An 8,916-nucleotide genomic window follows, 5' to 3' on the forward strand; every position below is an offset into this window, starting at 1 on the left:
GTGTGTGGGGTCACCTTGTTGTTGTTGGGGAGGAGGAGGAAGAGGGGCAGAGGCTGTCCCTCGAGATCTGGCAGGTGGATGTGGTGGGGCCAGCAGGGACTGACGACTTGTTGACGGTCCATAAGTAAAAAATATCTGACCATCAATTATTGCATAAAACCAATTGGAATAAAACATCAAACTTAGTGATAGTGGTCATTACTAATCATTTCCGCACGAGTTGGTGAATATTTGTTTGTAGGTGAATTATGGACGAAAACTACCAGCCATGCGATGAAATACACCCCCGGACAATTGGAAACGAGTACATGGATTGGAGGCCCCACATGTTAATCAAAATCACCTAAAATTAAACCCATGTAAGGTACAACATGCAGATGGCCCACCATGCAACCTCTCAGCCGAAGGATTAAGTTTGTTTTAGTTGCATTTAATTTAACTTTCCTTCACAAAATTGCGGGAGCATCGCCACCGGTTGGACAGAGCACCACTGTCGGGGTGTGCAGCCATAGTCGCTAGCATCACTAGAGCATGCATTGCTTATCACCTGATGCATACCCAGAGGGCATTGGTTAACACCTGATGCATACCTAGAGGTTAGACAAAGGAGCCGACAAATGCATTCCAATTGGACCTCCATGTAGCCGAATAATAGATTCTCACTGCATCTAGTGTGTTGTTACTGAAAAAAACAGATATACGGTTTTGTTTGGAATCTATAGAGCTGGACAAATAGAACATTTTCTAACTACTGTAGCTTTATAGCAACTAGATTGTCTAGTGTAGCTTTATAGCAACTAGATTGTCCAGTGACGTTAGGGGATTTCAATATAATAAGAAAGGAAAGTGAGAAAAGTAAAAAGGGTTATAGTAGATAGAGTTTCTTAATGCAATAATTGAGCAAAATAATTTAATACAGTTTATGAGAAATTAGATAGTATTTTGGTCTCAAATGAATCATTTTCCCATGGTCATGGTGGAGGTTAGAAGTTTAGAAAGGTTAATAGAGCAACACTCTGCTGATTTCTACTTGCAGTATTCTACTACAAGAAGAATTAATCTCGACCCTTTATTTTAAAGGGTAGATTAGTAATCTCTTAACAAAGATTAGGGGTAATTTTGGCATGGGATATTTCTCTGTCTCGATCGCTCGCATCAGGTCCGATCGCTACTCCCCTAAAAAAAGATTATTGTTACTCCTGGCCGGTGGCGGAGCGGCTGGCGGCGCTGCCAGCGTTGATGGAAAATCGCTTCAATCTGCTTGCACACATCGGGCGTCCCTCGACGCGAAGGAAGCCGACGCGGTGATCCTGCAATCAAATCAACAAGAAATAACGACAAAGAAACCGTGGTTAATCCTATAAACGATAGCCGATCGGCTAAGTGCCGATAACATATCATTTATCTTTGAGAAGACGTCATATGTGTATCGATCGGCGGTCATAAATAGATAAGAAAGAAATAAATCTACTCGATCGGCTGTAGATATTAACGATATATACTCCTCATATCGATATATATACTTAAATCAAGTGATTGGGATAGATCGGTCGCCATGCCGAGACAGTATAAATCACTTAGACCGAAATATATATTAATAATAGGACTATATATGTTCATAGCATAGCCGATCAGATAGACCTGGCATGTATCGGCTAATACTCCGATACCGCTCTATACTAAGATATTAAAGCAAGTAGAATATATCAAACAAAGGCCTAACATACTTAAATGCAACAAGATCTTAATATAAAGGGCAGATTTAACATATCAACGAAGCATATAGAGTAAATATAGTTAAATCAGATAAGATCGGCTGAAACCCCGATACTACCTGTTGGCGATATAGCATGAGGCCCTTCGACCAAACTTGCCGAAACCATGCGACCAGTGGGCCCATGAACCTCAATTACATTGTGTACCCATGTAAATGTCCCTTTCATAAGGGCAACCATGTAAATTCCCCTGTATAACCAAAACCCTAGTAGTAAGAACCTGTAATGGGGCTATAAACATGTAATAGGGGGATCCCCCAAGAAAAATTCTCAATTTAATACACTTCTTTTCCAACTACTGTTGAGTAACCACGTCTTTCGACGTATGCAGTTGTCGTTTCGACAACACTACCCTAATCGGCAACCAGTAGGCAGGCTAGAGATTGATATTCTAAGCACGACTTAATAGATCAAACTCAACTGATGCAGCATTAAGTATGAAAAGAAGAACAATATCTAGACAATCAAGCCGCTGGAAGTTTCATAGAGTGGTAGATATCTTATATAATCTAAATCAACGTCGATGTCTAACCTAATCGGCTGCTCTCTACCGACAGATGTTAGCCGATTGTAGGTTAGATAGCGATATTGCCAAAGATTATGTGAGATATATGATAACTCGATAAATTACATAAACAAGATTAGAGTGTCATAAAGATGGAAGCACTAATCCCGAGAACGCAAGCTGTCATAACAAGTTTTATCTCTTGTTGAAGATCGAAACAGATGCAGCTCAACCCGAAAGCAAGAACTCGTCAAAGTAAAACTAAAGCAAAAGGGTGGCGATGCGCCGAAATTGTACTGAACGTGTGTGTTAATTGATTACATGGGGTTCGGGGTCTATTTATACGCGAGAATTACAAACTATGTCCATATCGGACACGACTTCTTATCTTTAACAAAGTCTAAAATACCATAAGTCTTTACGGCAGACTTTTGCCCAAACATATCTCTAAGTAAATTACATAAAATATCCTAATTAATAGATACAATTGCCTTCTCAGGACTATCCATGCGTGGCAATCATCTTGAAGCATATCAACTCAACCCGATGTCGTACACCAAGTCGTATTGTCGGAATCGGCCGTATCACCAAACCAAGTCTGACTCGAATTCAGCCGATCCAATCGTAGCTGTCACGCCCAGAAATTTAGCCCAAATTTCCAGACTATTTTGTGTATTAAATTCCTGTCCAGGACCAGCCAGGGTACACAAAACGACAAGTAATAAACAGTTCCAAACGTAAATAAAGCGTAAAATACTTACAGGAGAGGCACTTAGTCCTCACACCGAAACAAAAGCAGCGGCAGCGGAAAAGACGATCCTAGCGGAGCTTCAGCTCCACTCCACAGGCAAACCTCAACTGGGGTCTAAGCTTTGGTCCTCTAACTTCGTCCTCAGCTCAGAAGCACTACACTTCTGAAAAGGGGGAATAATAGCAAGGCTGAGTATAACCACCGTACTCAACAAGCCACACCAACGATGACAGGCGTGCAAGGGGAATACAAGGACGGTTTGAGGCTATTTGCATAAAGGCGGTTGTAAAACATTTTATTGAGCAAAACCGTAAAACTATTGAGTAATTAAAGTAGCATTAAATCTCCACTGATCAACGCTATGCCACGTTGAACAGGCCCAACCAACCCACCTGAACTACAGTGCATTGAGTCGATTTATTAAGGTGGGACTAATTACGGTGAATCTGGTCGACCGCTCATAACCGCGGGCACGGCTATTCGAATAGTTTTACTCTGATCAGAGGTGTACAACTGTACCCACAAGACACAGCCCCACGACACGTTTCCGTGCGCCGACATGCCACCACGACATACCGGAAAGAGGCCGTGACAGGACCCTTCGCATAACCCCCTCTAACCAAGCACACCACACCTCAGGTTTCACCCCCACTCCTCGCAAGGCAGCGGGCAGTCCCCTCATGCCTAGGTGAATCCGGAAGCCGCATAGGCCGTCGCAGGGTCCATCCAAACTCCATCACGCCCACCCTTGCCTGGATGCGTCAGCTAGAGGAAAGCTACACTACAAGCCCAGCCGTTGCCCACGCTGGCTTGTGGTAAGCACGATAAATTCTTCCATAGTTTCCGCGAACCGGTCCTTAATCGTCATGGGCACGACTAGCAAAACCATGCACCCACAGCCCACCATGTAGTCACATTTTAGTTGGATAATTACGACCATGAAGCATGGCCAGATGTCTCGAGCACGCAGCTCATTCTGATACTAAAAAGGTCTAATACTGTAATTAACCCATCAACTGAGCTAGTGGTAATTAAGCATGGCTAAGCATATAGTTCTAGCTAGGTCACATAAGTAACATGAGCTAGTCGATTTATTACCCAAGGTTGACAAAAGACAGATATCAAGTAAATATGGCACAAGCAAACAGATAGGTAATACCCGGATCCCATGTAATTAGCAAGACATGCAATTTCATTTGCAAACGATAAAACATTTGTAAATTCGGATCAAAATGCTCAAGGGGAATGTGTGACTTGCCTTGCTTTCACTTGGATCTTCTGAACTCTTTTCCTCGCGACCGCGATTTTCCGAAACGACGGATTCTACACGCTGGCACGCAAAACGAGGAAAAACTCTAATAAAAACCAAGGAAACAGTACATAAAAAAGAAAAAAACATGTAGATCTCAATTTTAGATGAATTTTGCAAGTTGAATGGCCCAATTTGGAGTTTGAATGAATTAGATATGAATTTTAGAAGTTTTGAGCCATTTAAATGAATTTCTATAATTAATACCAATTTATTGCGCAATTATTAAATATTTTTCCAAAGGAAATGATAAGTGCTGACGTCAGCAAGGGGAAGGGCGCCGACAGGTGGGCCCCACACGTCAGCGGGTCAAAGGGGGTGGCTCATGGTGGACTCGGTCCACCGCAGCACAGGCGCGCGGGCACACCACGTGGAAGACCACGTGGCGGCCACGACGGCACGGCGGGGCGAGGTGGCAAAGGCATGGCGCCGAGGTGGCGCCACGTGGGACACCGGCGCGGGCGGCGCCAGAGCCACGTGGACGGCCCGGATCGCCCCGAAGGGGATCGGGCGGCCACAGCTAGCGGGAGCGGCAAAACCCGCCGGCCGACCGGCCGGGGAGCGACGGCGAGCAGCCCAGAGGTCGCCGGCGACGACCACCGGCGCGACGGCACGCGCGGGAGGCAGCGGAGGGAGGCAGAGGAGGGAGATGGGGAGCTCACCAAGCGCACAAGGCACGAAGGCGGTGCGGGAGAGCGGCCGACAACGAGGAAAGGCGACGGCGTTTCCTCGGGGAGGCACGGCTACGGCGGTCCGATGGCAGTCCGCGAGCGAGGACTGGCGGATGACAACTGGAAGAGCCTGAGGAGGACGAAGGGGGGATTAGAAGAGGGAGAGGACGGGCATGGCGAAGGGCAACAGTGGCCGAAGGCCGACCGTGAGTAGAGGAGCTCACCTTGCGCGGGGAAGATGGGGTTCGAGCGACGATTGATGGAGGCGGAGGGATGGCCGGGCTGCGGGCGACGGCCGCGGTGCCGGGGAGGACAACAGCGCAGCACGGTGTGGACCGGAGAGGCGGCGCGACGCGGCCGGAGGCAGCAAAAGCGGCGCCGGCCTCGGGCTTGCGGTGGAGGTGGTGATTCGGCGGTGGATCGAAGGAGCGGTGTGGTGGCCAGGCTTGCCCGCGCAACGGCGAAGCTAGCGGTGGCGGAGACGCGGCGCGGCGACGGCTAGAGCGGCGAGAGGCGGCGGCTGGAGGCGGTATAGGCGGCGGTGGCTCGGCCTCGCGGTGGGACGGTGTTTCGGGGGTGGAAGAGGGAAGGGAAACGGATGCCGGGGTGAAGCGTGGGGCGGCGATGCCGATGGTGGCGACGGCGCAGTGCGGCGATGGCGAGAACGGCGGCTAGAGGCGGCCGGAGCTCGCCGGAGAGCGGCGACGGCTCGATTTTGCGTGGGGAGGGCGGGGGAGAGTGCGGGGAGTATGGGCAAATTGGGGAAATGGACGAGGGTCGCATGGGGAGTGTTTATATACGCTAAGGAGAGGGAAATCGTGGCCGAGAGGGGCGGAATCGGGCGGCAACCGGCCGGCGACGTGGGGTGGCGACGTGGAGCTCGAGAGAGGTCAAACCGGCGTGATTTTTGGGGAAAAGTGGGGTTAAATGAGGAGGAGTGGGTGGCGACCACGTCCGCACGGTCGGACGTGCGCGCGGGAGGCGGCGGTTTTAGCGGCGGGGTGGGGCGGCAATGGCGGCAGTTGCCAGTCCATGGCGATGGGGTGGCTGGAGGTAGGGGAAGGGGATGACATGTGGGGTCGCAGGTCCCACCTGTCAACCAATGGAAGAGAGAGGGGAAGCCGGGTGGGGGTTTTCTAGACTTTGGGGGGGAGAGGGGAGCCGAGCTGGGCCGAGCGGCCCAAAGAGGAGAGGGGAGGGAGGCGGGCCGGAGGGGAAGGGGGAAGGAATTTGGGCCGAGCCCGAAAGGGAGGAAGGGGAAGATTATTTTCTTTTCTTTTTATTTAAATTGATTAAATGAACTTTGTATTATTATAATTATTTCTTGAGCTTCGAAAATTCGCAGAAAAATCCTGAGAGTATTTTAGGGCACAAAGAATATTAAAAAATATTCTCGGCCAATGATTTTTAAAGGAAAATTTTAAATTCTCCCATTATTTCACTTGATTGAATTGACTTAACTTTTATTTAATTTCTAGAAAATGCATTATTTAATGATTTTTAATCCTGAACGAAAATCGGATCGTTACAGTAGCCGATCCGAACTCCAGCCGATTCTTACTCTGTTCTCGTGATAATCTTTATCTCTGATTCCGCCTTCCTTTCCAATGCCGATGTTACCAAATTTGGTTGTTAACACTGCGGCCGGCGTGCCAGTGCCTCGCAGCGTGCGCGCACCTGTACATGTCCGTCATCTCCTAGCTCCAGGAGAAAGATATACCTATAAATTACGATAGTACCTCTACGCAAATTATTATCCCTGGACGAATGTACCCCTCCATATTTCTACTACCACTAACTTTGGTGGGAGTAGAACTAAATCGCAACCCTACAATTAAATATGATCAACGTCTCAGATTACTTTCTACTCCAAGTAGAAAGCACCGGAGCAGGACTCTATTTTCTGATCATGTGCCAATTCTGGTAGATACAGTACATATGTTTGTCCCTCAGATATACACCCTCAGATATACATAGGTTTATTTGAGCAAACTTTATTTTAACTTAGATTAGGTTAGTTTTTTTAAGTGTCCTAATTTACGCTCTTTCCATTTTAATTAGCACATATTCATTTTAAAATAGATTCACTTTTATCCTCTTATCTACCCTTCGTTAATAAATCCATGAGTTTTATTTCCCCAATACCCCTTATCTACTTATTCACTAACACTGTTTTCTTGTTAATTAGAAATACTTTGGTCTTTTCCCTATTAATTTGAACTTAATTGGCAAGAAATGAAGTTAGTTTCACGTACGGAGGTGGTAAAACTTTAAAAGGAGTGGGGTCCTGGATAATGGCATGGATGAATCGGGATAGTTTAGACTGTTTTTCCTCACCCAAATAACTATAACTTGACCAATATAGCATCCGTAGGAAATACGTAGTCCATCTTGACGATCTAGCTAGATACGTACCATGTCGCATAAATTGTCACTTGGGGTACTATTTTTTGTCTTGAAAAAATGAAAGAAAAGACGGTACATACAGGACTTTTCATCAGTTTGCAAACTTTTCATCTCAGGCTTGTAATCATTAACGCCTGGCGCACGTGGCGTAGAGTGGCCGGCGCGTTAACAGCCAACGAAAGAGTCATCAGTCACGGACCGCATCCACGACTGTTTTCACATGTACGTTTTTCTAGCTACAACAACAATTTCACCGTCTCCTAGCTCAGATACGCCTGCTACAACAATAGAGTTGAAAGCATTTGCCTCATACTCCTCCGTGGTGTTGGAAACACCCATGAGTCAATTGGGAGCCCAAGGGACAGGAAACTCCGAGTCAACCAAGGCGGCTGTTGGTGAGGTGGTGTACTCCGACGAGGTTTCGACACAGCTAGTGAAGTTGGCAACGACTAAGGTACTTTCTACTGAGGTTGCTGTGCAGCTAGCAGGAACACATGAGGTGGTTACGAATGGCAAAGAGCAACAACAAGAACCTGTCAGCATTGCACAAGAATTACAGCATGTTTCAGCTAGCTTGTTGTCTCCCGTGGAGCATGTATTGGATTGCAACGTGCAGTCTGAATTGTTCCCCGAGAATAGCCGGCTTGCAGGCGATGGAAGAGTAGCATCGACTAAGAACTTGATGGCAGTACTAGCAACCAATGAAGACCAACTTAGTGCCTCCAGGGCTGCCACATCTAAAGTCCAGGATTCAGCACAGGCAGTTGGAGCTCGATCCCTGACAAGAAGGCGACCTCGTCGCCCAGTGGACCCTATTCCAACTAGGCAAAGTGAAAGATAGAAGGCGATGGCAAATGCAGATGCGCCGGTGGCAAACCGGACAGAGCTGCTAAAAAAGGTTCATAACCTTGAGACGCTAACAGGTAACAAGTTTAATACCACAAATTCTGTTGTTTCAATTCCAGATAAGACTCTTGCTGCAAATTTTCTAAATTAGGGGTTTCTCTAGGAAAGAATGATTTAGAAATAAAGGAGTCCATTAACCAGATTAAAATTTCAGAAGTGGATAGATTTGCTACTCTTTATAGTAGTGCTGTAGCGTCTACTAGTAATGTAGATAAAAACAACGATGAATTGTTAAAATTGTCTTCTCTCCAGCACTTATGTAGTGACTGGCTAGAAGAGGTTGAGAGTAATGACGATGAGTCTATGGATTCTCAGGCCATACCTCGAATGAGAAAGATTTCGACCAAAGTCAAACATAAAGTGGTATGTCCTCTTTTGACTGGTCTAAAAAAGAAAGCTAATAAGTTTAAGAAATGAAAGGAATATTTTGGAATAGTTGTGGCTTTGGTGATGCATCTAAATTTACATTTATATCTGAATGTGTTAAGGAGCAAAATTTGGATTTTATTGCCATTCTTGAGACTAGAAAACCATCATTAACCCCTTCAAATCTTAAAAACCTTTGTGGTGGAAAAGATTTTCTTTGGCATGAG

At 46.4% G+C, this 8,916-nt stretch overlaps 1 long non-coding RNA gene across 1 annotated transcript; it reads right to left on the bottom strand.

The window, feature by feature from the left end:
* Positions 1 to 2,561: 2,561 nt before the first annotated feature.
* On the bottom strand, positions 2,562 to 6,062 carry LOC127757732 (uncharacterized). The gene is made up of 3 exons (XR_008013523.1): positions 5,236 to 6,062; positions 5,003 to 5,141; positions 2,562 to 4,361 (listed from the first exon to the last, which is right to left on the bottom strand). It is a non-coding gene; the product is annotated as an uncharacterized LOC127757732 (long non-coding RNA).
* Between the last annotated feature and the right edge of the window lie 2,854 nt (positions 6,063 to 8,916).

This window comes from Oryza glaberrima, chromosome 12 (genome assembly GCF_000147395.1).
Source record: "Oryza glaberrima chromosome 12, OglaRS2, whole genome shotgun sequence".
In the NCBI taxonomy this organism is placed as follows: Eukaryota; Viridiplantae; Streptophyta; class Magnoliopsida; order Poales; family Poaceae; genus Oryza; species Oryza glaberrima.